Source organism: Nuphar pumila, chromosome 1 (assembly GCF_984573655.1).
Source record: "Nuphar pumila chromosome 1, dmNupPumi1.hap1.1, whole genome shotgun sequence".
Lineage (NCBI taxonomy): Eukaryota > Viridiplantae > Streptophyta > Magnoliopsida > Nymphaeales > Nymphaeaceae > Nuphar > Nuphar pumila.
In genome coordinates this window covers 106,966,187-106,993,572 of record NC_143249.1, presented here as the reverse complement: position 1 = coordinate 106,993,572, position 27,386 = coordinate 106,966,187, and the positions used below count along the sequence as shown (strand labels likewise).

Genomic DNA, 27,386 nt, shown 5'->3' with positions numbered 1-27,386 from the left:
CTCGATTTTACTTTTCTCACATTTGAAACCGCATAGAGCAAAGAAATAAGATCTAGACCCTAAGGTGCTGGTCTCAAGCACCACACAGCTATACTAAGGCTGGAAAGACAAAAACCACACAACAAACATACAGAAAATAAAACTATGCAACACAATCACACATTGGGTTTTAACTAGAAGCAGTGGATGGGAAGATCTAACCTCCAGAGTGATCCGACGATTGTGGGGAAGAAGAGAGCGGACTTTGCTTGGCTTCGCACCACAAGGGACCTCGTTGATGCTGGAAATACACCATGGAACCATATTGTACAGCTGCAACACGTTGGAAATCCACCGAAGATGGGAAATGAGCCGATTCGCGATCGGAGGGCTTAGAAAACCGGATGGAGGTAGAGTCGGTTCTTCTTGTTGGAGTGTCTCGCACTTCCATGCAAGAAAAGTGTTTTCCACCTCTGCTGCACCTGCAAACCACAATCACCATGATGATTAGCCAACAGGGAGGAAGAAGAACTGGAAGATATGGAAGAGAGACAAGAGAGAATGCTTGGATTTCCAAGCAAATCTTCATGCTTCAATGGCAATGGCGTGGGGTGAAGGATGAGAAGGGGGATGGACCAAGATTCGTGCCCCTAGGGCACAAAAATCAAAGCAAAGACTAGTGAATGGCTGGGCGTCTCCTCCCTTTTACACGATTTGGCTCATTCTAGTTATTTTCAGAAAAAGGTTTAAAAACAAAATATTCACTGGGCACCTCTTTCTGCTGGGGGTTTTTAGAAAATGATTTTACAAAACTTAAATGGGTTGGAGCTGGGTTGGATATCTATATTTTTGGTCCAGATCCAAGGTCCAGATGGACGTTTGGATCCGAATCATCCAGATTTGCTCCGAGGTTTGACCCGTTACACTGTAAATGCCATAATTTCTTCGTTTTAAGTCCGATTTCAATGAAATTCGAACCCAAACTCTATAATATCATTATGCACCTAAGTGTATGCCTTTAATTTATAAATGATGCATTTATGCAGTGAAAATGTGTTAATAAAATGTAATATTTATGCATCATCAAATACCCCCATGCTACAATAATTGCTAGTCCCTAGCAATACACACTACCATGCAATGAAGATATGGACTACCCAATAACATGAAAGCTCTTATTAAAAAAAAAACTAACTCACTTTCGTTGGAATCACAATTGCATTTAGCACATGCAACAAGCCCTTTAAACCCCTGGGTTACCCCAGTGGACGAGTAAGGTCTCACGAGGGTTTGCAGAGATGCTACCCACAAACATCAATATCATGCATGAATCATTTTTCAGAAATGCTAGGCAATTAAGAACTCATTGTAAACAAATATTTCATGTAATCTACATTCTCAAAACAAATTCAGAAATTGTTATGCCACCACAGTAAAAATCTTTTTCTTCACTTTTCTAAAATTGTAATTATCTATGAATTTTCTCAGAAAGTCAAGTATTATCATGTTTTACTCATTTATCCTCACCTGTATATTTTCTGCACAATAATTCACAAATATTCTTAAGCAATGAAATTTTACTCATTCAGCTCATTCTTTTTTTTTTATATTCAATTTTTCACTCTTTTTCATTCTTCTAATCTTGAGCACTATTTTGAATATCCAGTCTTGTGACCCGTGTAACGAGCTTTAGGTCAGTGACTTTTAGGTAAGACAACCTTAGGGCACCAGATACAAAGTATCCCTCAGACTTAATTGCTCGAGTCACTAAACCTTCTATTATAATAGTTTACGTATAGTTTTCCTCTCATCATGTGCAATGTCTCTATCTCTTAGGCTTTCTATGCAGTTCATGTAACAAGCTTTCGAATCGGTGGCTCCCAAACCAGATGGTTTTAGGGCACCAGGTGTAAAACACCCTTCAGACTCTACTTACTCGAACCATAAAGGCCACAAATATCGACTAGAGAAGAAGATGATTTCCTTCATTATCCTTTTCGTAAAGAGACTCAAACATTTCAACTTGTGTCTGAGTTCCACTACTAGGATTCACGAAGACATCAACAACTAAACGTAGCTCTATACTATTAAGCTCATTTTTCAAAAAAACATCTTTTAATTGCATACTTTTTCCACAAAACACACTGTGCATACTTATACTACAGTGATTCAAAACTTTATAGCATGCAAATACTATCTCTTCTTTAAATTATTTCATAAATACCTACTCTATTCAGATCAGATAAGAAAAAAAAATTCACATGGGGCTTACACATTTCTAAATTGTCATATCATGCAAATAAACAATCATAAATGCTACAATTTATTCTTAAAGACCTACTTTTATGAGTTTTAAGCTATCAGACATAAAAAAAATTTAAAAATTTTGTGCATCTAAACCATCCCCTCATGCTTGAATGACACTGTCCCTAGTGGCATACAGAATAATGCAAGCATGCAATGCAGATGCACACTATAGAACACTAAAATGAATAAGGAGAAAGGATTGATACAACCTGGCATGCTCGATCCTCTGAAGCTATCAATTGACTGGACTTTGCACCACCACTATGCATGTACAAATACATAGTTTTCTGCTCATCTGGTCAATGTTCTACTTCTGAAGGCTTCTTCATATCCAGTTACTTGAACTCATACATTGATTGATCGGATGTTCATACATGTAAACAATGAAATTAAAACATAATTCAAAACAAGACACATAAACAAATACTGATTTATTCTAATATACATATGATACATCCTAATTACAGTTAATAAAATAAAACACTAACACATAAACAACTAACTATGTTAGAAGTACTCTATGAAATCAATCTATATCTAAATCATTAAATTTAACAACTACTCTATTTTACTCTATGTTAGAATAATCTAATTAGTCTATGAACTAAAAGACAATCACATGAAAACACTACTAAATCAGCAAATTAGCAGCTAATCTATGTTAGACAATATTAAAACAATCAAATTACTCTATGAAATAAACACAATTCTAATCCAAATCAGTAAATACAGGAAATCACTGCTATTATCTAAGACTCACATGTCTAATAGATCATTGAAGCATGGAATTCAGTGAAGTCTAGGAAAAACAGCAAATGAATCCTATATTTTTTTAACTATGTTAATTCTACAAACTAAAACAATTAAATAAACTAAATTAAACTAAACACATATTAATAAACTGATATCTCAAAAATAATCAGAATATAATCGTCGTTCCCCGGCAACGGCGCCAAAATTTGGTTTGACTTTTGGAATGCATATTTTTAAAACAATATTTTTCAATGAAAACAAGGGAAAATCGTCAACCAAAGATATAAAAATCCGACTTTCCACAGAAGTGGCGAGTACGGGTCGAATCCACAGGGAACGAGATACATTCTGAAATAATTCTAAAATAACACTTTATTAATATAACAAAGTTTTACAACTATGTCAATATTACAAATTACAGTAAATAACAATCTAAACTATGAAAATAACTAAAGTAGGCAGCTAAGTCTTCTGCAGGTCTCTAGGGGCAAAATTATCTTTTCACCACATGAGCAGTTGCACTTCATCTTTGAATTACACCTGTAAACCTGGTCTAACTTATCAACCTACAACAATGAAAACACAAAGTCAGTAAACTAATAAAAATTAAATCTAAATTACATCTATACTTATTGTTAAATTAATTCTACAATTAAACTATTAAATAAACATAGAAAATTAAAATTATACTGTCTAACTAGACTAACTAAGGAAATGCATGATAACTACTCTAACTAATGTTAATTCACTAACTACAATACCAGAAAACACTAAAACTACACTAAATCAAACAAATAATTAAAAGACTGTTCTGTCCCTAAACAATGCAAAAGTGGACTCTAACAGCTTTTCGCAAATCACAGATTTGAGGAATCAAACGATTTTCAAAATTCACGAAATCACTTCTATTCTGTAACTGATAGATTCAAGAAGATGACACATTTTATAGATTTGAAAAATACATTCTGGATCTCCAGATATAAGTGTTTCAAAATTAGGATAATCTTGGAAATCGCAGGACCCGAAATTTGAAAACCCGAAAAAACTGTTTTCACAAAACGCTTAAAAACCAGACAAAATCAACTCGTATCGAGCTGAAATTTGGTCTGCAGACAGTTAACACGCAGATGTGGAGAATAGAAAAAAAAATTCCAGAAAACTCGAGAAAAATCTACATAAAATGATGAGTGCACGACATGATAAAAATCAGTTTGGAACTTCAATGCACTATTCATTTATTTAGATCCACAAATGACATTTTGACATTAAATCTCATACAAAAACAGTCATGAACTATTCTAAATTACTGCTAAACTATAATAAAAGACAACAATTAAACTAATTATATAAAATTGTGAACAATCTAATCGAAACCTATCTAAACCTATCGATAATAACAATCTATCCTAATCTATGGTACTATTCTAACTAAAACCTATATACTTAAATCTATTTAATCCTAATATAATCTATATAACAGCATGACTAACTAACTAACTAACCTATTGTTAAGTATAAGATCTAATTAAAACAAACAATAATACACGGTTACATTAACTAGGGTTAGGTAATTACCTAGGATTAACTATGGTTAGTACTAATTGGGGTTAGTAACTAAGTACTATTAAGTACTAACTATTGTTAACCACTAACTAAGGTTAGATAGGGTCGACTAGGGTTTAGCTAAACTAATTACGGTTAGTACCTAGGGTTAATCGACTAAGGCTAAATGCTAACTAGGGTTAATGCCTAACTAAGGTCGACTAGGGTCAATTAGGGTTAACTAGCATTAACTAACTAAGTAAGGTTTAGTCTAACTAGGACTAACTAATTAGGGTTAATAGGGTTTAACTAATTAGGCTAACTACTAACTATGGTTAGTTAGGGTGGCTAACTACCTACGGTTAGTAATTAATTCACTAGGGGTAGAGGTTAGCTAGGTGGCAGTTTAGGATATGGCATTGGATTGAGTTCACACCACCCTCTGAATTATCTACTCTAATAATTAATTAGACCTTACTAAAACAATAATGCACACATAATCTAATTCATAAATGAAATTTAACTAATATCACTACCTACCTAAATAGGCATACATGACTTCTACAATCTAAACTATTACTACACTTGCTAAATTAACTAATATCTAATTAATGCTAAGTCAAACTAGGAAAGGGATTAATTAGGGCTTTAAAAATATGAATCCACGAATTTGGTAGGGGACATCCTCTCTCATTCTTGCCTTAATAGCAGTTTAGGAAAGTTTTTTTTAATTTCAAAAACCGTCCAGCCTCTTGGGACCCATACGTTTTCAATCCTTTTCATTAAAAGCGATAGACTCTTTTGAAAACCTTTCCTAAAACACTATACACGATTTTGGCTGGCTTTCAAATAGAATATAGCATTGCAATTATTACCAAAGCCGTGTAAGCATGTTTTGGAAAGTCATTTGAATTTCCAAAGGGTTTTCCTCATTTAAAAGTGTAACTCTTTTACAACTTGACTGGATACAATGTATCAATACTTTCTGATGTCTTCTTTTAAATCGTTGTAATTTTGAAAAGATTTTTAAATGAAAAACATGTGAAAACCAGACATCAAATAATAAAAACCGGTTCTCACTAGTGGATGAGACCGGGTCGAACTCAGGGAACAGGAATATGTTGTATTCAAACACACAACTCTAAACTAATCTTTATTGCCGAATTATTAAATGGAAAATGTTTAAGAAAGGTAAAAACAACTAACTATTACAACAAATGAATACCCTTCGCAGAGGGCGTAAAAAGCGATATTTACAAACCCAATTAAATTCCTAATTCTAAACTTAAAAGTAAAAATCTTCTACTCTTTTGCTTCCCCGTGTCACATAATCACTTCCGCTCCAATCCCTTGCAATCCTGCACAAGTCAAACGAAACATGAGCAGTACACGAAAGAAAAACAAAAACTAACTAACTAAATGTTAATACTGAAATGACAATTCATTAAGAAATTTTAAGACTAATTGTAATATAAAAAACTAACAATATTTTCTTAACTAAGTAATACTAACTGCTAATTAACTAAGTAATCTAATTACAACTAACAGCTAACTTAATCACTATTATTTAATCAAAACACTTCGTAAAAATCAGTGAGACACTTAGTAAAATACATGTAAAATTCAGTGAAACTCAGTAATTCAATCAATGAATTTTAACATCCCATATATGATACCATTACCAAACTGTAATAAACTTCAGATTTTCAACTTTAATCAAGATCCACTTAATAATCAACAAAACTCAAATCTGATATAGTGAATATCAGTAAAAAAAATTCTGGTAATCAGATTTGAATTTTACTAATAGCAGTAAAAAAATGTCTGAGATTTCATATCGATCCAATTGTTCACATGCCGAATTTATATTTCCAATGGATATCAATTTACTTTGGAAACAATCAGTGCTGGAAAACCTATAAATCACGATTAGCCTAGATGAATCCCGATTCCTCTTTACATCATGACTGAAACTCTCGATGTTACAGCTTACACAGGTGGAATCAGTTGGAGATCAGTAAAACACTACACTTTATGGAATTTCAACAATCGATCACTGGAAAATCAATAAAACTGAGTCACAATTCAGTCACCGGAAAAAAAAACAGAAAAACTGATTCAAAAATCAGTATCTTGCTGGCTAACGCAGGGGATTCCGGCAGAGATTCAGCCGATTACTGGAATTACTTCGATCAGCAATCCGATATTTTCAATTTGAAGATCAAACAATGTAAATCAGGAATCACTTGGAGATATTTGATCCAGACATCTAATCGTTCACACTCAAACAATCAAGCACCGAAAAACTCATTCAAGCTGGACTTAATTTGCCGGAAATCAGATTTCAATTAATACGATCAACAGAATTTTGAACTCAATTCATCTACTTCTTATATTGATTCAGATAATCAATATACAGAAATTCCTTCAGCAGATTCCGATCAAGATTTTTGATCAAGAATTAATGCAAGCATTTACTACAATTATTCCTCAGAACAAATGTTCCGGCAGATCTCTGTTGATCAACGGAAATCTTTTGCAGATATTATTTTTTTTTTCTTTTTATGTCTTTCATTTTTTTTATCTTTTCCACATTAAAATTCAAACATTATGAAAATTAAAATTCAGAAAGAAGAAGAAGAAGAAGAAATAGAAGAAGAAGAAGAAGTTGCAGAACAACTCACCGTGACTTGAGAGGGGTTAGAAGAGAGTTGATCCCCTCCCATACACCATCGCCGGATTGAAGAGATCTCCACCTGAAAAGAGAAGAGAGAAATAGGGAGAAGGGGAAGAAGAAGGTAAGAATGAGGTGGAGGGGAAGGATTAGGAAAGAGGGAGAGATGCACAGGAGAGAGACGATTTTCATTTTCCCTCTTTTGGGTTTTTTAAACATGTGCAAACCGGTTTGAACCGGTTTGTTTTATTTTTTTCAAAAATAAAAAAAATGGTTAAAGACTTTTTATTTACTAAAAACCTCAAAACTAACTAAACTACTCTAATCTAAAGATTACTTCTAAAAAATATTTACAATCAACATCATTTCAATTTATTTTTAAAACTAACTATATTCTCAACTCTAATTTTTATTTTATTTTTAGAAACTCACAATGACAAACATTAAAATATTCATTAAATTGCAAAATAACACTAATTTCCAAGCATTTCCTATTTTTAATTCAATTTAGCTCATTCACTCAAAACCAACATAACATTGGATTTTAAATCATTTTTTTATGAAATCATGCATATTTTTTATATGAAATAACCCTAAATTATATGCATGATCAAATACCCTCATGCTTATGTTTTGCTAGTCCTCGAGCAAACTAGACAAATGCATGAAATCAAACTATCACCTAACTCACTTTCGTAGGAATCACGGTTGCATTTAGCTCATGCAACAAGCCCTTTCAACCCCTGGGTTACCCCAGTGGACGAGTAAGGTCTCGTGAGGGTTTGCAGTGATGCTACCCACAAACTTCTCTGTCATGTATGCAAAATATTACACATCCTCATAAGTAGTAGATAATCAAAGACTTTATTTTCACCAAAATTTCCTGTTATTTCAAAATCAAAATATCATTAGAATCTTTTCTGTACCACCACAGAAAAAGAATTTCTTTCACTTTTCTAAATATCACAATTATTTATGTTTTATTCTTGGAAAATTCAATAAAAACAAGTTATTATTTACTTATCCTCACTCATATGTTTTCTACACAGGTTTTCTCAATCACACTTCTAAGCACTGAACTTTTCTTTCTTTTTAAGCTCTTTTCTCTCTTTTTTTTCTTTTTTTTCACGCTTTTTCTTTTTGCGTATTCATTCTTCTCTTATAGCTTGCGTGTGGTCTGCTTTTATGCCTTGGGCAATGTCAATATCTTCTATACTTTTTCAATGCATACCAAAAGATATCAACTAAGACATAAAAGTGACTTCCTTCATTCACCTTTATAACATGAGAGTCAAACATTTCAACTTGTATCTGTTCTCAGCTACTTAGGATCACGAAGTTTTCCACTCTCCTTTTCGAAATGGAATTAAAAGTTTCAACTTACATCTAAGTTCCATCTACTAAGGATTGTGGAATTATCCAAACAACCTAACGCATGCTATTTTTTTCTCTTTTGAGCTCATTTTTACGCTTTTGTTCATTTGCTTAGTTTTTCAAAAATACAACTGTGCATATTCATATTTGCAATTCAAAATAAATTCTAACATGTATTTATCATCATTTCTTCGAAATCCGCATAAACAACCATAATTTTTAAATCTATGTCAGAAAAAATTTTCGTGGGGCTTAAAAATCCTCTAAAAACATCAGATTTGAAATAACATTCATATAAGTTCAAACTCTTTCTTTAAAAATCTACTTTTCATGAGAGATGTGTAAACATGTGCAAGAACTTAAATAGAAATATCAAGGTGTGCAAACTACACCCTCCCCCATACTTGAATGACACTGTCCCAGTGGCACTCCCCCATGCTTATATGAAACTAAGTGAATGCACATGAGAGGAAATAAATGAGGGAAAAGAGTAGAATAACCTGACATGAATTAAAAATGCACGTTCTATGAATGTAATGAATGCAATGTATATATGACATGACATGAAAACCATGAATGGAACAAAAAGAACATGAAAAACTCTCGAAAAAGTAAAAACAAAATAAAATCTATAAATTCTAAGCAAATCTAATAATATACAAGATATGGGTTGCCTCCCATAAAGCGTTAAGTTTCACGTCCCCAGCCAGACGGATCCCTGGAAAAACCTTCATCATCCATGAGATCAATAGACATGAAGTCAGACTCAATCGGGCTCTCTATGAAAAATAGTGTCATCTGTGACACTGCGTAGTGTGTTCCCATCCTGTCTACCTCTGAATGGCTCGAAGTGCCCGATCCAATTCAAATCACCTATCTGATTCTCAAGTAATTCTAGGTGATCCTCTTCTAGTGATTCCTTATCCTTCTCATGAGGTGGATCACTCAATAACCAAGCATATTCTGCTTCTACGAGGTCTTGAATGACATCAACCTTGAAAGAAGCCTCCTCAATAGTAGGCCCCATAGCAGCAAAAAAAATATTTAGCCGCATCTTCCTATTTCCGAATGACACATCCATCGCACCAGTGCGGCAATTAATGCACGCATTGGCAGTAGCTAGAAAGGGGTGGCCGAGAATAATAGGGGTCTATTGTGGGCTATCAACTCCCTCCATATCTAATATCACGAAATCGATAGGGAAATAACAATCCTCCACCTTGACTAAAACATCTTCAAGTATCCCTCTTGGGACCTTGATAGATCTATCTGCAAGCTGAAGAGTCATAGGTGTAGGTTTCATCTCTTTCAATCCAAATTGGTTATAAAAGAAACCCGGCAAGATGTTAACACTTGCCCCAAGGTCGAGCAATGCACGCCCAACAGTGATGTTTCCTATGACACATGAGATGATAGGAGTCCCTGGGTCCTTTAGCTTAGGTGGGGTTTGATGTTGCAATACGGCGCTCACCTGCCCAGTTAAATAAATCTTTTTCTGCACATGGGACATCAACTTCCTTTTCTGCGTACAAAGTTCTTTGAGAAACTTTGCATATGCAGGGACCTGTTGGATGGCATCTAGTAAGGGGAGGTTTATCTGAACGTGCTTGAATATCTCAAGCATCTCTTGCATGTTCACTCCAGACTTACCTAATGCTCTTGGCCTTTCTAACGCCTCAGAAAAGGGAGCTTTGGGAATGTAGGATGGTGAAGGCTCAGATGGAAGAACCTTCTTGCTTTCCTGAGGTAAAACATTAGGGACAGACTGCTTCTTACTTATATTCTCTCTTTCTTCTGCAGCCTCTCTCGCTTGGTACTGCTTCCCACTCCTAAGGGTTACTGCTTGAGCTTGCTCTTTATGTGCATCGGTCATATGCAAGCTACGCATGAGTTCCTTTCCCTTAGGGTTGACAATAGGCTGGCTAGGCAATGTCCCCTCACTTCGCCTGCTAAGTGCCTCAGCGAGCTGCCCCATTTGAGTCTCTAATTTTGCAATAGACTGGGTATGTGAGCTCAAAGCTTGCAAAATCTTATCCTCAAAGGACTGACTATGCAAAGGCTCATGAGACTGGGGGTGAGTATAAACAGGTTGGACTGGGGGATAACTGGATCTTTGAAATCCAGGCGCATAACCGCCTTGACTGGGTTGACTCTGGGAAGGGTTAGGGAATTGGATCTGTGAGTTGCGCCATGAGAAATTTGGATGGTTTCGCCAGCCCGGGTTATAAGTGTTGGAAAATGGATTGGGTGCGGGCCTAGCGAAGTTTTGAGCCATCTGAGCTTGCTCTTGGACAAACTCAGGATACTGTGGTGCAACTGGGCACTCGAAGACATGGTGTGTAGGACTCGCACACAATGCGCACACCTGCATGGCAGGAGAGGGACCCAACAACAACTGATCTAATTTCTGGGACAGTTAGTCTACCTTGTTGCTCAACTCAAGGTTCATCCCTAACTCGAAAATACCTGCCTTCTTAATGCTATCCTGTGCAGGTGCAGCCCTCTCGAACCGTGAGGCTGTCGCATGGTGCATCGAATTCTTGCTCAATGTCTCAAAAAGCGACCACGCTTCATCCTCACTTTTGAGCATAAATGTGCCCCCACACGCGGCATCGACCATCTGACGGTTCTTCTCAGTAAGACCGTCATAAAAATATTGTACCAGTTGCCAACGAGGCACCTGGTGATGGGGACACTTGCGAAGAAGATCTTTCAATCTCTCCCATGACTCATGAAACAGTTCTCCCTCAATTTGGGAAAAACTGGTTATCGCTTTACGAAACTGGTTCATTTTACCAATTGGGAAATATTTCTTTAAAAATTCTCTTTGCATATGTTCCCAAGTGGTAATTCGAACAGTATCTAATGATTTTAACCAACTCTTCGCTTTGTCCTTCAGAGAGAAGGGGAACAGGGTCAACCTCATTGCGTCATCTCCAAAGTTGTTGATTCGCACTGTCGAGCAAATCTCTAGAAATTCGTCGAGATGACGATATGGGTCTTCATTACTAAGGCCATAAAATGAAGGTAGCATCTGGATCACACTGGCCTTTATCTCAAAATGGTTTGCTCCTACATCAGGTCTTGTGATGCAGGAGGCGGGAGTGTAAGTGTTGGGCATGAAATACTCCCTCAGAGGACGAGTAATCTGCTGATTCTCAGCCATGGTTGCAGATCTCTGGGCTCTCCTAATAAGGGACTCGGGGTCCTCAATCGGCTCTACCAGCTCAGGGTCAAGTGAGCGTCGCCCTTGCATACACCTCGTAGTAGACCGGTGTAGCTCATGTCCTAACTTTGGGTTTTCTACCTAACTAACGCACTAAGCGGTCAAACCACGCAAACCACAAAGCGAGTAAACTAAAAACAACAAAAACTAAACAATCACCACGCAAGTACACATAACAGAGATTATGCAAAAGAAATATAAAATCTATGTGTACGGTACCAATCGTACACAGTCACCTCTAAGGGGATCCTAGTAGGTAGGCTGTGCAGAAAAGTAAGCTAGTCTCTACGATATGCACATACGTGGTTCTAAACCTAAATGCAAACAAACACTAGGCAATAAAGTGAATACTAATATTACGCCGTTCCCCGGCAACGGCGCCAAAAATTTGATGTCTTCTTTTAAATCGTTGTAATTTTGAAAAGATTTTTAAATGAAAAACATGTGAAAACCAGACATCAAATAATAAAAACCGGTTCTCACTAGTGGATGAGACCGGGTCGAACTCAGGGAACGGGAATATGTTGTATTCAAACACACAAGTCTAAACTAATCTTTATTGCCGAATTATTAAATGGAAAATGTTTAAGAAAGGTAAAAACAACTAACTATTACAACAAATGAATACCCTTAGCAGAGGGTGTAAAAAGCGATATTTACAAACCCAATTAAATTCCTAATTCTAAACTTAAAAGTAAAAATCTTCTACTCTTTTGCTTCCCCGTGTCACATAATCACTTCCGCTTCAATCCCTTGCAATCCTGCACAAGTCAAACGAAACACGAGCAATACACGAAAGAAAAACAAAAACTAACTAACTAAATGTTAATACTGAAATGACAATTCATTAAGAAATTTTAAGACTAATTGTAATATCAAAAACTAACAATGTTTTCTTAACTAAGTAATACTAACTGCTAATTAACTAAGTAATCTAATTACAACTAACAGCTAATTTGATGTCTTCTTTTAAATCATTGTAATTTTGAAAAGATTTTTAAATGAAAAACATGTGAAAACCAGACATCAAATAATAAAAACCGGTTCTCACTAGTGGATGAGACCGGGTTGAACTCAGGGAACGGGAATATGTTGTATTCAAACACACAACTCTAAACTAATCTTTATTACAAAATTATTAAAAGGAAAATGTTTAAGAAAGGTAAAAATAACTAACTATTACAACAAATGAATACCCTTCGCAGAGGGCGAAAAAAGCGATATTTACAAACCCAATTAAATTCCTAATTCTAAACTTAAAAGTAAAAATCTTCTACTCTTTTGCTTCCCCGTGTCACATAATCACTTCCACTCCAATCCCTTGCAATCCTACACAAGTCAAACGAAACATGAGCAGTACACGAAAGAAAAACAAAAACTAACTAACTAAATGTTAATACTGAAATGACAATTCATTAAGAAATTTTAAGACTAATTGTAATATCAAAAACTAACAATATTTTCTTAACTAAGTAATACTAACTGCTAATTAACTAAGTAATCTAATTACAACTAACAGCTAACTTAATCACTATTATTTAATCAAAACACTTCGTAAAAATCAGTGAGACACTTAGTAAAATACATGTAAAATTCAGTGAAACTCAGTAATTCAATCAATGAAGTTCAATCAATGAATTTTAACATCCCATATATGATACCATTACCAAACTGTAATAAAGTCAGATTTTCAACTTTAATCAAGATCCACTTAATAATCAACAAAACTCAAATCTGATATAGTGAATATCAGTAAAAAAAATTCTGGTAATCAGATTTGAATTTTACTGATAGCAGTAAAAAAATGTCTGAGATTTCATATCGATCCAATTGTTCACATGCCGAATTTATATTTCCAATGGATATCAATTTACTTTGGAAACAATCAGTGCTGGAAAACCTGTAAATCACGATTAGCCTAGATGAATCCCGATTCCTCTTTACATCATGACTGAAACTCTTGATGTTACAGCTTACACAGGTGGAATCAGTTGGAGATCAGTAAAACACTACACTTTATGGAATTTCAACAATCGATCACCGGAAAATCAGTAAAACTGAGTCACAATTCAGTCACCGGAAAAAAACACAGAAAAACTTATTCAAAAATCAGTATCTTGCTGGCTAACGCAGGGGATTCCGGCAGAGATTCAGCCGATTACTGGAATTACTTTGATCAGTAATCCGATATTTTCAATTTGAAGATCAAACAATGTAAATCAGGAATCACTTGGAGATATTTGATCCAGACATCTAATCGTTCACACTCAAACAATCAAGCTCCGGAAAACTCATTCAAGCTGGACTTCATTTGCCGAAAATCAGATTTCAATTAATACGATCAACAAAATTTTGAACTCAATTCATCTACTTCTGATATTGATTCAGATAATCAATATACAGAAATTCCTTCAGCAGATTCCGATCAAGATTTTTGATCAAGAATTAATGCAAGCATTTACTACAATTATTCCTCAGAACAAATGTTCCGGCAGATCTCTGTTGATCACCGAAAATCTTTTGCAGATATTATTTTTTTTTCTTTTTATGTCTTTCCTTTTTTTTTATCTTTTCCACATTAAAATTCAAACATTATGAAAATTAAAATTCAGAAAGAAGAAGAAGAAGAAGTTGCAGAACAACTCACTGTGACTTGAGAGGGGTTAGAAGAGAGTCGATCCCCTCCCGTACACCATCGCCGGATTGAAGAGACCTCCACTTGAAAAGAGAAGAGAGAAATAGGGAGAAGGGGAAGAAGAAGGTAAGAATGAGGTGGAGGGGAAGGATTAGGAAAGAGGGAGAGATGCACAGGAGAGAGACGATTTTCATTTTCCCTCTTTTGGGTTTTTTAAAGATGTGCAAACCGGTTTGAACCGGTTTGTTTTATTTTTTTCAAAAATAAAAAAAATGGTTAAAGACTTTTTATTTACTAAAAACCTCAAAACTAACTAAACTACTCTAATCTAAAGATTACTTCTAAAAAATATTTATAATCAACATCATTTCAATTTATTTTTAAAACTAACTATATTCTCAACTCTAATTTTTATTTTATTTTTAGAAACTCACAATGACAAACATTAAAATATTCATTAAATTGCAAAATAACACTAATTTCCAAGCACTTTCTATTTTTAATTCAATTTAGCTCATTCACTCAAAACCAACATAACATTGGATTTTAAATCATTTTTTTATGAAATCATGCATATTTTTGATATGAAATAACCCTAAATTGTATGCATGATCACTTTCCTAAAATGCACTCCACGAATTGGAGAGTTAATATCATACCAAAAATGTTTTCTAACTTTAAATACCTAAATGCCCTTCTTCTAATCTAATTAAGTAATTAATCTAACCTAATATTATCCTAACTCATTTGTCCTAAATACCAATGACTTAAGGGATAAAAAGGGGAAATCAACTATAAATTAGAGCTGGATAACCATGTTACTTACTACATAAAATTCGACCTATCTAATGTAAATATAATATGACTAAAAGGAATTTATCTAAATCTAAATATCCTACATAATCTAAATCAAACACTAACATATCTTACTTTACTACAGAAATCAAAAACCGAATATAGTTAACTAACATACTACATGAGTCTACGAAATAAAATTAAACTAAATTCACACAAAACTAAACATACTACTGCCCGAAATCTACAAGGAACACATAATTAAACTAAAGCACTAAAGATACAGATCTAATCAACTAGTTAATCACGACACGCTAATACATAGTTAAACTGGAATTGTAACTAGGAAATGTACAAGCTAAATTAACGAACATCAACATTATACTGTAAATGAAACCAAGAAAACAGAAAACACTAAATCAGCAACCTATCACAATCGGCTAACTTAAATCCAAAACAGAAATACACGAACAACTAAATCTACCATGATATTAAAGCTAAGTCTAAACAATAACTAAAACACTTTAAAATGATTAAGCAAAATACTTTTACAATCTAAACCCTACAGCCGGCTGGATGTCCTACCTAAAAACCAGAAAAACAACACTCGATCTTTAATGTTCACAAGTCTAAAACGCCAAAAACAAAGAATAACATCTAATTAAACAACTATGCTGGACGAGACTCTCAAAACAAGAACATGATGACTGGACGATATTTAGAAAGAACAGAAAACTGAAAACTCGATTTTACTTTTCTCACATTTGAAACTGCATAGAGCAAAGAAATAAGATCTAGACCCTAAGGTGCTGGTCTCAAGCACCACACAGCTATACTAAGGCTGGAAAGCCAAAAACCACACAGCAAACATACAGAAAATAAAACTATGCAACACAATCACGCGTTGGGTTTTAACTAGAAGCAGTGGATGGGAAGATCTAACCTCAAGGGCGATCCGATGATTGTGGGGAAGAAGAGAGCAGACTTTGCTTGGCTTCGCACCGCAAGGGACCTCGTTGATGCTGGAAATACACCATGGAACCATATTGTACAGCTGCAACACGTTGGAAATCCACCGAAGATGGGAAATGAGCCGATTCACGATCGGAGGGCTTAGAAAACCGGATGGAGGTAGAGCTGGTTCTTCTTGTTGGAGTGTCTCACACTTCCACGCAAGAAAAGTGTTTTCCACCTCTGCTGCACCTGCAAACCACAACCACCATGATGATTAGCCAACAGGGAGGAAGAAGAACTGGAAGATATAGAAGAGAGACAAGAGAGAATGCTTGGATTTCCAAGCAAATCTTCATGCTTAAATGGCAATGGCATGGGGTGAAGGATGAGAAGGGGGATGGACCAAGATTCGTGCCCCTAGGGCACGAAAATCAAAGCAAAGACCAGTGAATGGATGGGCGTCTCCTCCCTTTTACACGATTTGGCTCATTCTAGTTATTTTCAGAAAAAGGTTTTAAAACAAAATATTCACTGGGCGCCTCTTTCTGCAAAGGGTTTTTAAAAAATGATTTTACAAAACTTAAATGGGCTGGAACTGGGTTGGATCTCTATATTTTTGGTCCAGATCCAAGGTCCAAATGGACGTTTGGATCCGAATCATCCAGATTTGCTCCGAGGTTTGACCCGTTACATTGTAAATGCCATAATTCCTTCGTTTTAAGTCCGATTTCGATGAAATTCGAACCCAAGCTCTATAATATCATTATGCACCTAAGTGTATGCCTTTAACCTATAGATGATGTATTTATGTAGTGAAAATATGTTAATAAAATGTAATATTTATGCATCATTACGATTAAACCTCATAATCACATGAAATATAAGCATATCAACTTAAAGCAGACAGTTATTCCTCAGAAAATTCGTGGGTCTTACAATGCAGATTTCGAAGAAATGATGATAAATACATGTTAGAATTTATTTTGAATCACAAATATGAATATGCACAATGGTATTTTTGAAAAACTAAGCAAATGAACAAAAGCGTAAAAAAATGAGCTCAAAAGTGAAAAAAAGAGCATGGGTTAGGTTGTTTGGATAATTCTACAATCCTTAGTAGATGGGACTTAGATGTTAGTTGAAACTTTTAAATTCCATTTCGAAAAGGAGAGTCGAAAACTTCGTGATACTAAGTAGCTGAGAACAAATACAAGTTGAAGTGTTTGACTCTCACGTTGCAAAGGTAAATGAAGGAAGTCACTTTTATGTCTTAGTTGATATCTTTTGGTATGCATTGAAAAAGTATAGAAGATATTGACATTGCACAAGGCATAAAAGTAGACCACACACAAGCTATAAGAGAAGAATGAATATGCAAAAAGAAAAAGCGTGAAAAATGAAAAAATCAAGAAAAGAGCTTAAAAAGAAAGAAAAGTTCAGTGCTTAGAAGTGTGATTCAGAAAATCTGTGTAGAAAATATATGAGTGGGGATAAGTAAATAATAACTTGTTTTTATTGGATTTTCTAAGAATAAAACATAAATAATTGTGATATTTAGAAAAGTGAAAGAAATTCTTTTTTTTGTGGTGGTATATAAAAGACTCTAATTATATTTTGATTTTGAAATAACAGGAAATATTGGTGAAAATAAAGTCTTTAATTACCTACTACTTATGAGGATGTGTAATATTATGCATACATGACAGAGATGTTTGTGGGTAGCATCACTGCAAACCCTCATGCGACCTTACTGAAAGTGCAGTAGGATCGAAGCAACGAGCACTAGAGGGGGGCTGAATAGTGCTTTTAAAAATTGTCTGCAGAATATTAACGAATTTTGCAATTTAAAAAGCAATCACACAAAGAACACATAATTTATCCTGGTTCGGTCTTTCCCGACCTACATCAAGTCCCCAAGCAAAACTCGCTTGAGATTTCCACTATCAACCTTGTGTAACTACAAGATCATACAGACCAAATCCGGTCCCACTTTCAGTAACACACCTACTGAAAGCAAACAACTCCTTTAAACCAAGGAGTCCTTCCTTTTACAGAAAATTGAAACAAGTAACAACTTACAATACAACCTATGAGCCCTTCTTTTGAATGCAAATGAGATGCAATTGGCTTTTGAGGTTGTTGAAATACTCTACTCATGAATTCACTATCTCTCAAAGGAATTTGAGTGAAAAACTGAAGTGAAAATATCACGTGAGTGAGAAAACAAATACTTGAATGAATAGGAGTGAAAAGCAAGAAGTAATTCAATTGGATTTGTTGTTTTTTAGTGTAGAATGCACTTATATTTATAGTTGAAAGTTTCCATACATTGAGGGTATGTAAGGGTGTCAAAACAGTCCATTTTGAACGATCAAAACATTTGAAAAATGAAAAGACACGCCTTTTTGAAGTTTCAGGAAAAACGACAAAATTAGTCGATTGGAACAGTAGTTAGTCGACTAATAGTTAGTTATTAGTAGACCGACAGTTATCGTCGGTCGACTGATCTGTTAATCGAGCCGTTTAAAAATTTGAACTTTTGAAACTTAGTCGACTAGAGATAAAATTAGTCGACTGATAATATCATCAGTAGACTGAAAAACCTTTCAGTCGACTGCTGCTAAATTTTCAGAAAAACACATGTTCTGTTCAGTCGACTGATAAAACCATTAGTCGACTGCTGCTAATTTTCTATAAAACAGACCTTCTGTCCAGTCGACTGATAAAAACTTCGGTCGACTAATTTGACAAAAATGACTTTTTAGAAAATATGGCGCGAAAGGATTAGTCGACTGGTAAGTCTATTGGTCGACTAATAAACACGAAAATTTAAGAAAAGAGTTTTCTAAAAAGATTTTCAAGAGGGGTTCTTTTAGAAAAGTTTTTCTAAAGACTTTTTAGGTAAAATGCAACCTAAATATGCACTCTAAGTAAGGCTCTTACAAGAATCTAAGACTTTTAATGAATTTAACATTTGCACACTAGTCTTGAAAGATTCTTCATCGAATTCTTTAATGTCTTCATTGCCTTAGCTGAAATGCAGTTGATTTCACTTGCTCATCATCAAAACCTTGTACTTGAAGTATCATGTATGGCTTCATTGTCGTAACAATCTCCCCCTTTTTGATGATGACAAACTTAATCAAAGATAAAGCATTTAGATGCATAGATGGAGATTTTACTCCCCCTATCAATATGCTGCAAAACATTAAAAGTTAGCACATTTAAAGCACATATATCGCATATTGATTGGTTTGCATTTCCATTCATCATTACTTCATGCATTTAAAAGCTTTTTCATAAATGCCATGCATTTAAAAACTTTATCATAAATGCAATTTTCAATGCTTTCTTTTTCTCTTAATTTCGCAATTCTAATGCAAGATCTCCTGCAATTTCAATGTAATTTCAATGTAATGATATCTTTTATCTTTTTCTCCCCCTTTGTCATAATAAAAAAGAATAAGGGCAGAAATAGCATAAGCAAAATGGAGATACAAGTTTAAAATATTACAACCCATAAAGTATCAAAGTTTAGTAAAGACAGATCATAAAGATCAGAAAATTTGGTTGAGCAAATCCTTAATTGCAGTCACATCTTTCTGAATCGAAGAAAGTTGTTGAGTCACATCTTCACGAAAAGTGCGTTGATGCTCCAATGCTTCCAGTCGCTGCAAAACTTCATCATTGTCTTGACTTGTAGAAAATTTCTTTCTTTTTGCATGAGATGAAGGTGTCGCAGAAGGTGAAGGTTCAGAAATTGATGGTTCAGTAGGATCAGATGGTTCAGTTTGATCAACATTTAAAGGAGGCAGATATTTAATTTTCATTCTTTTAAAAATTGTTTGATCAAAGAACTCTTTTTGCTCAATATATTTTTCATTTGTTAAAGGAACTTTGAAATGTCTAAAAATACGAGTTAGAAGACATCCATAAGGAAGAAATGGTTTTTGTTTCTATAAATTTGTAAAATACACATTGGCCCAATTTATAGAAATATTTTCAAATAAAACATAAAGAGCCGTAGAAAGATCTGTGGAATAGTAATCAAAAGAACCAGTTTTAGGTAGAACATTGTGGGCAAGGATTCATCCAGCAATGCGTGCACGAGTTTGAAGATTAGTATTTTTGAAAGGAGGTCAGTGAGGTGCACCTGGAAGAAGAATTTGTTCGAAAATTCTCTCATCATTCAGTTCAACAATGTTGAAAAGAGTGTCTGAAGATGGAATTTCTAGGATTTCTCCAAGTAGTTTTGAATCAAACTCGATTTCAACATCATGAACAAGAGCGGACAAAACTCCAGTTTCATGATCCATATTTAAATTTGTATAAAACAAGTGAATCAGAAAAGAATAATGAAGGATATCTGCACAGGCATCAAAAAGATGTGAAATTCCTGGAAATAATTTTCTTATTCTGTAACGAGAAAACAGATGAAACAGTATATTTCGGCCTGATAGAATAGGTAGTGCAGAAATTGATCCAAATGTATCATATAAAAGAGGATTTCGAAGTAATCTGAGTGAAAATCCATGTCTTGAAGAAGGTGTAGGAGGAGGAGAACCTAAACCTTTTGCAGATGCAGACTTTGAACGAGGCATGGTTAAAAACAGATTTACCAAAAAATAGTTGCAGAGAATGATGTTGACTTCCAAATGGCGTTCGGCGGGAGGAGTATGTTGTCGTGCATCGTGCAATAGAAATAGAGGAGGATATGGTGGCTGATGGCGGCGGGTGAGAAGGTTGCCACAAGGGGATTCCGGCAATGGCTGAAGATGCACCGTCACGGCAAGAGAGTTCCGGCGTGATTTGAAGATGTGCCAGTTACTGCAAGAGGATTCTGACGTTTCTTGGTCACAACATGAAAATCCCGGCGAGGATAGGATCGAACGGCACTCCGAGGGTTTTTCGCAAGAGAGAGAGAAAAGAGAAAGAGGGTTTTCGTTTTAAGGGTTTCATTTTTAAGAAAAACGAAAAGGTGTGAAAATGAAACGATGCCTTTTTAAAAAAATGGGTGTTAAAAAAAAATCCAAGGGGTATCGGGTCCCTTCAGTTAAAATTTAAAAAAAAAAAATTTAGTCGGCTAAAATTTTATCGGTCGACTAAGAATGTGCGACTCATTCTAATTTTTTTTTTAAAAACATCAGTCTACTAGAAATTTATCGGTCGACTAATATGGTGCGATTCATTCTAAAAATTTTAAAGCATCAGTCGACTAAAATTTTATCGGTCGACTAATATAGTGCGATTTTGAGATTTTGTTCAAAAATCAGCATTTTTATAAATTCAAAAACGAGCAAATGCCTAGTTCTCTCCTAATTCTCATAAAATCTTCATTTTTAAGTGGTTTAGTGAAGATATCGGCATGTTGTTCTTTAGTGGAAATAAAATTTAATGAAATATCTCTTTTTAACACATGATCTCTTAAGAAATGATGTCTAACTTCAATATGCTTAGTTCTTGAGTGTTGAACAAGATTTTTAGAAAGATTTATAGCACTAGTGTTATCACAATAAATAGTTGTTGTGGAGTAATTCAAACCAAAATCTTTTAAGGTCTGTTTCATCCATAGTACTTGTGAACACGCAAAACTAGCCACTATATATTCTGCTTCAGTTGTTGAGAGTGACACTGAATTTTGCTTTTTACTAAACCAAGAGATTAAGGAATTTCCTAAGAAACCACTAGTACTCTTGCGATCAGATTTACTTCCTGCAAAATCTGCATCACTATATGAAACTAAATCAAAGGAAGATGATTTTGGGTAAAACAAACTGAAATCTGAAGTATCTTTCAAATAACGAAGAATTTGTTTTACTGCAGTTAAATGAGATTCCTTTGGATTAGCTTGAAATCTTGCACACATACAAACACTAAACATAATATCAGGTTGACTAGCAGTTAAGTATAATAGAGATCCGATCATACCTCTGTAGAGCTTAGCATCTACACTTTTACCATTTTCATCTTTATCAAGAGAAGTAGTTGTACTCATAGGATTTCTTCTTGATTTCGATGAGTCCACCCCAAATCTCTTGAGAAGTTCTTTTGTATACTTAGCCTGATTGATGAAGATTCCTTCTTCAGTTTGCTTTATTTGAAGTCCAAGGAAGTAGTTTAATTCGCCCATCAAACTCATTTCAAACTCTTCCTGCATAGCTTTAGCAAATTCTTTACAAAGAGAATCATTAGTAGAACCAAATATTATGTCATCAACATAAATTTGCACAATAAGAATATCTGAATTAAGATTTTTAATAAATAAAGTGGAGTCTACCCGACCAATGGAAAAACAAGATTGTTCTAGAAAATTTCATAGTCTTTCATACCACGCTCTTGGTGCTTGTTTAAGTCCGTACAAAGCTCTTTTTAATTTATAGACTTTTTCTGGATATTTCTCATTTTCAAAGCTTGGAGGTTGCTTTACATAAACTTCTTCATTGATGTGTCCATTTAAGAATGCACTCTTAACATCAATTTGATATAACTTGAAGTTCATGTAACTAGCAAAAGCAAGTATCATTCGAATTGACTCCAATCGAGCCACTGGTGCATAGGTTTCATCAAAATCTATGCCTTCTTGATTATAGCCTTGTGCTACTAGCCTTGCTTTGTTACGAATGACTTCACCATTTTCGTCCAGCTTATTTCGGAAGACCCATCTTGTTCCAATTACCGGATGATCCTTTGGTCTATCAACTAGATCCCAAACATCATTCCTAGTAAATTGGTTGAGTTCTTCAGACATGGCCAAAATCCAAAATTCATCATTACAAGCCTCATTGATATTCTTTGGTTCTATTTTAGATATGAAAGCAACATTTGCAATATATTTTTCTAATTGCCTTCTAGTTTGAACACCACTCTTTATTTCTCCAATAACTTGTTCATGTGGATGATTAGGAACTTTTTTCCAAACAGGTTGAAGAGGAACATTTTCTTGAGAAGTATTCTCTATCAAGGGTTCTTCTTGAGGTATTACTTTTTCTCCTTCGCTTAGAGGTATAACCTGCTCACAATTCTCTTCAAATGCAACATGTAAAGATTCTTCAATGCAAGATGTTCTTTTATTGAAAATACGATAAGCTTTACTTCTAGAAGAATATCCAAGAAATATTGATTCATCTGATTTTGAATCAAACTTATCAAGATTATCTTTGGTATTTAACAAGAAACATTTACTACCAAAAATTTTGAAATATGAGATCTTTGGTATATGATCATAATACAATTCAAAACATGTTTTATGTAAGATTGATCGAATAAGAACACGGTTTAAAACATAACATGTTGTATTTATTGCTTCAGCCCAAAAGTATTTTGGTAAATTTTTATCTTGAAGCATGGTTCTAGCACATTCTTGCAAAGTTCTATTCTTTCTTACAACAACTCCATTTTGTGGAGCCGCTCTAGGAAAAGCAAAGTTGTGAGATACCATGTAAATCACAATACTTTAGAAAAGATTCATTTTCAAATTCACCACCATGATCACTACGAATTTTAATTATAGTTGTAGATTTTTCATTTGTAATTCTTCTACAAAGTTTGGAAAATTCCGAAAAAGCATCATTTTTGCTTTTTAGAAAAATCACCCATGTAAATCGAGAATAATCATCTACTATAACAAAAGCATACTTGCTACCATTCAAACTTTGAATTCTAGATGGTCCAAATAGATCTAAATGTAAAAGTTCAAGAGGACATTTTGTTGAAACTATATCTTTTGTTTTAAAAGAACTTTTGATTTGTTTACCCCTTTGGCAAGCATCACATAAGTGATCTTTCTTATATGGTATTCTAGGTAGGCCTCTAACAAGATCATTCTTGGATAACTTGGAAATTATTTTAAAGTTAACATGTCCAAGTCTCTTGTGCCATAACCATTGAATTGCATTTGAAACAATAAGACATTTTTCATTAAAAGTGGGTAACTCATCTAGATATAGTTCATACACATTGTTCCTTCTTTTACCTTTAAAAATGATCTTTTTAGATTGAAAATCAGAAATTAAGCATAAATCATTTTCAAAAGAAACATGAAAACCTTTATCACATAATTGACTAATAGATAATAAATTATGCATTAAACCATCTACTAAAAGAACATTTTCTATCAAGGGAAATTTTGGATTACCAATATTACCAATACCTATTACTTTTCCCTTGCTATTGTCACCAAAGGTGACGGTTTCTCCATCCTTACTTTGGAGGGTGGAAAATAACTTCAGCCTTCCAGTCATATGTTTGGATCAACCGCTGTCTAATATCCATTTGCTCTTTATTTTGTGTACCTACAACAAAATTAGAAGACAAAGCATTTGACCCCTTTCTATTTTTGGGTCCATGAGAGTTAGTCTTAGGAACCCATATCCATTTGGATTTTGGTTTCCTTTGATAATAAATATTCTTTCTATAAAAAGATTTAGCATTTCTAGAGTAATCATGTCTAGCATTATAAGTTCCATGATTAGATGCATTTCTAGAAAATTTAGCTCTTTGAACAAATGGTTGAGAATATTGTCTTTGATTTTTCACCACATAGTTTGGTCTATTTTGAGTATCAAAGAAGCTATATCCCAATCCGGTTTTATTAACCGTGCATCTTTGAGAACCAAGAAGTCTTTCTAGATTCTCTTTTCCATTTGTGAATTTGGTTACAATAGAAAGAAGATCATTTGATTTTTCTTTTAGACTAATTATTTCTTTTTGTAAGAGATTGGTTCTGATTCCAATTTCTTTTATCTCAAAAGCTTGGCAAGAGTTTTCCTTCTTGAGATCTTCTATCTCTTGAAGTAACACTTTGTTTTGAGAGTCAAGAGTTAAATTTTCAGTTTTCAACTCTTTGTTTTTAGAACTTAGACTCTTAAATTTAGCATATAAATCATTAAATGCTTATAATAACTCATCATAGTCAAATTGACTTACCGAATCTTCTTGTGCTATAAAGCACATGTTGGCGACTTCTTCATTTGATTCTTCATTGGAAGAGGAGTCACTATCATCCCAACATGCTTGAAATGCATTTTTCTTCTTGAATTGGTCCTTGGGCTTGATTTTGAAAAGAGGACAATCTTTCTTGATATGTCCAGCCTTTTTGTAATTAAAACACTTGACTTCAATGAGATTGGAAGAATCTGCTTTCTTTACCTTTCTTTACCTTTCTTTGAAATCTTCCCTTTTTGATGAATCTTCTGAATTGCCTTGTAATGAGGGCAATATCTTCATCTTCATCTTCTTCTGAATTTTCTGAGTCAGAAGTAGCCTTAAAAGCAAAAGATTTCTTCTTAGGCTCTTCTTCTTGTCTGTCTTGAAGTTGGACCTCATATGCCATAAGGTTACCAACCAAATCTTCATGAGTGAGAGTGTTAAAATCATTTACTTCTTCAATAGCAGTGGTTTTTCTCTCTCATTCAGGAGTTAAACACCTTAGGATCTTTCTGACTAAATTCACTTGTGAATATTCTTTTCTAAGGGATTTCAGAGTATTAGTTATATCGGTCATTCTTGTTACCATGTCCGATATAGATTCATTTTGCTTCATTTTAAACAATTCAAATTTATGAACCAAAGAAGCAATTTTGGATTCCTTTACCTTTGACGTACCTTCGTGAGTCACAAGAAGAGTATGCTAGATTTCATTTGCTGTAGAGCATTGAGAAATGTGATTGAACTCTACCTTGTCAACGACACAATATAATGCATTCATTGCCTTGGCATTAAGTGAAGCAGTCTTCTTTCCTTCAACGGTCCATCGGCTGAAATCAGTTGATGGAGTTTGGTATTTATCTGAAACAACTCTTCAAATATCGAGATCCATGGATTGCAAAAATGTTGTCATTCTCACTTTCCAGTATCCATAGTTTGTTCCGTCGAAGAGAGGAGGGCGAACAGAGGAGCATCCTTCTTTGTGCTGAGATGTTGTAGTTGCCATGCTAGATGATGATCAAATAAAAAAAAAATAGCAAACCTGGCTCTGATACCAAATGAAAGTGCAGTAGGATCGAGGCAACGAGCACTAGAGGGGGGATGAATAGTGATTTCAAAAATTGTCTGCGGAATATTAAAGAATTTTGCAATTTGAAAAGCAATCACACAAAGAACACAAAATTTATCCTGGTTCGGTCTTTCCCGACCTACATCCAGTCCCCAAGCAAAACTCGCTTGAGATTTCCACTATCAACCTTGTGTAACTACAAGATCATAGAGACCAAATCCGGTCCCACTTTCAGTAACACACCTACTGAAAGCAAACAACTCCTTTAAACCAAGGAGTCCTTCCTTTTACAGAAAATTGAAACAAGTAACAACTTACAATACAACCTATGAGCCCTTCTTTTGAATGCAAATGAGATGCAATTGGATTTTGAGGTTGTTGAAATACTCTACTCACGAATTCACTATCTCTCAAAGGAATTTGAGTGAAAAACTGAAGTGAAAATATCACGTGAGTGAGAAAATAAATACTTGAATGAATAGGAGTGAAAAGCAAGAAGTAATTCAATTGGATTTGTTGTTTTTGAGTATAGAATGCACTCATATTTATAGTTAAAAGTTTCCATACGTTGAGGGTATGAAAGGGTGTCAAAACAGTCCATTTTGAATGATCAAAACGTTTGAAAAACGAAAAGACACGCCTTTTTGAAGTTTCAGGAAAAACGGCAAAATTAGTTGATTGGAACAGTAGTTAGTCGACTAATAGTTAGTTATTAGTAGACTGACAGTTATCGTCGGTCGACTGATCTGTTAATCGAGCCGTTTGAAAATCTAAACTTTTGAAACTTAGTCAACTAGAGATAAAATTAGTCGACTGATAATATCATCAGTAGACTGAAAAACCTTTCAGTCGACTGCTGCTAAAATCTTCTGAAAAAAAAACATTTTGTCTGATTGGCTGATAAAAGCATTAGTCTACTGCTGCTAAATTTTTAGAAAACACATGTTCTGTTCAGTCGACTGATAAAACCATTAGTCGACTGCTGCTAATTTTCCATAAAACAGACATTCTGTCCAGTCGAATGATGAAAACTTTGGTCGACTAATTTGACAAAAATAACTTTTTAGAAAATATGGCGCGAAAGGATTAGTCGACTGGTAAGTCTATTGGTTGACTAATAAACACGAAAATTTAAGAAAAGAGTTTTCTAAAA

General features: G+C 34.4%; 1 non-coding gene across 1 annotated transcript; it reads left to right on the top strand.

Moving 5' to 3' along the window:
- Nucleotides 1-11,307: 11,307 nt before the first annotated feature.
- LOC149849087 (small nucleolar RNA R71) lies at nucleotides 11,308-11,413 on the top strand. Its single transcript, XR_016426571.1, has one exon. It is a non-coding gene; the product is annotated as a small nucleolar RNA R71 (small nucleolar RNA).
- The last annotated feature ends 15,973 nt before the right edge of the window (nucleotides 11,414-27,386 follow it).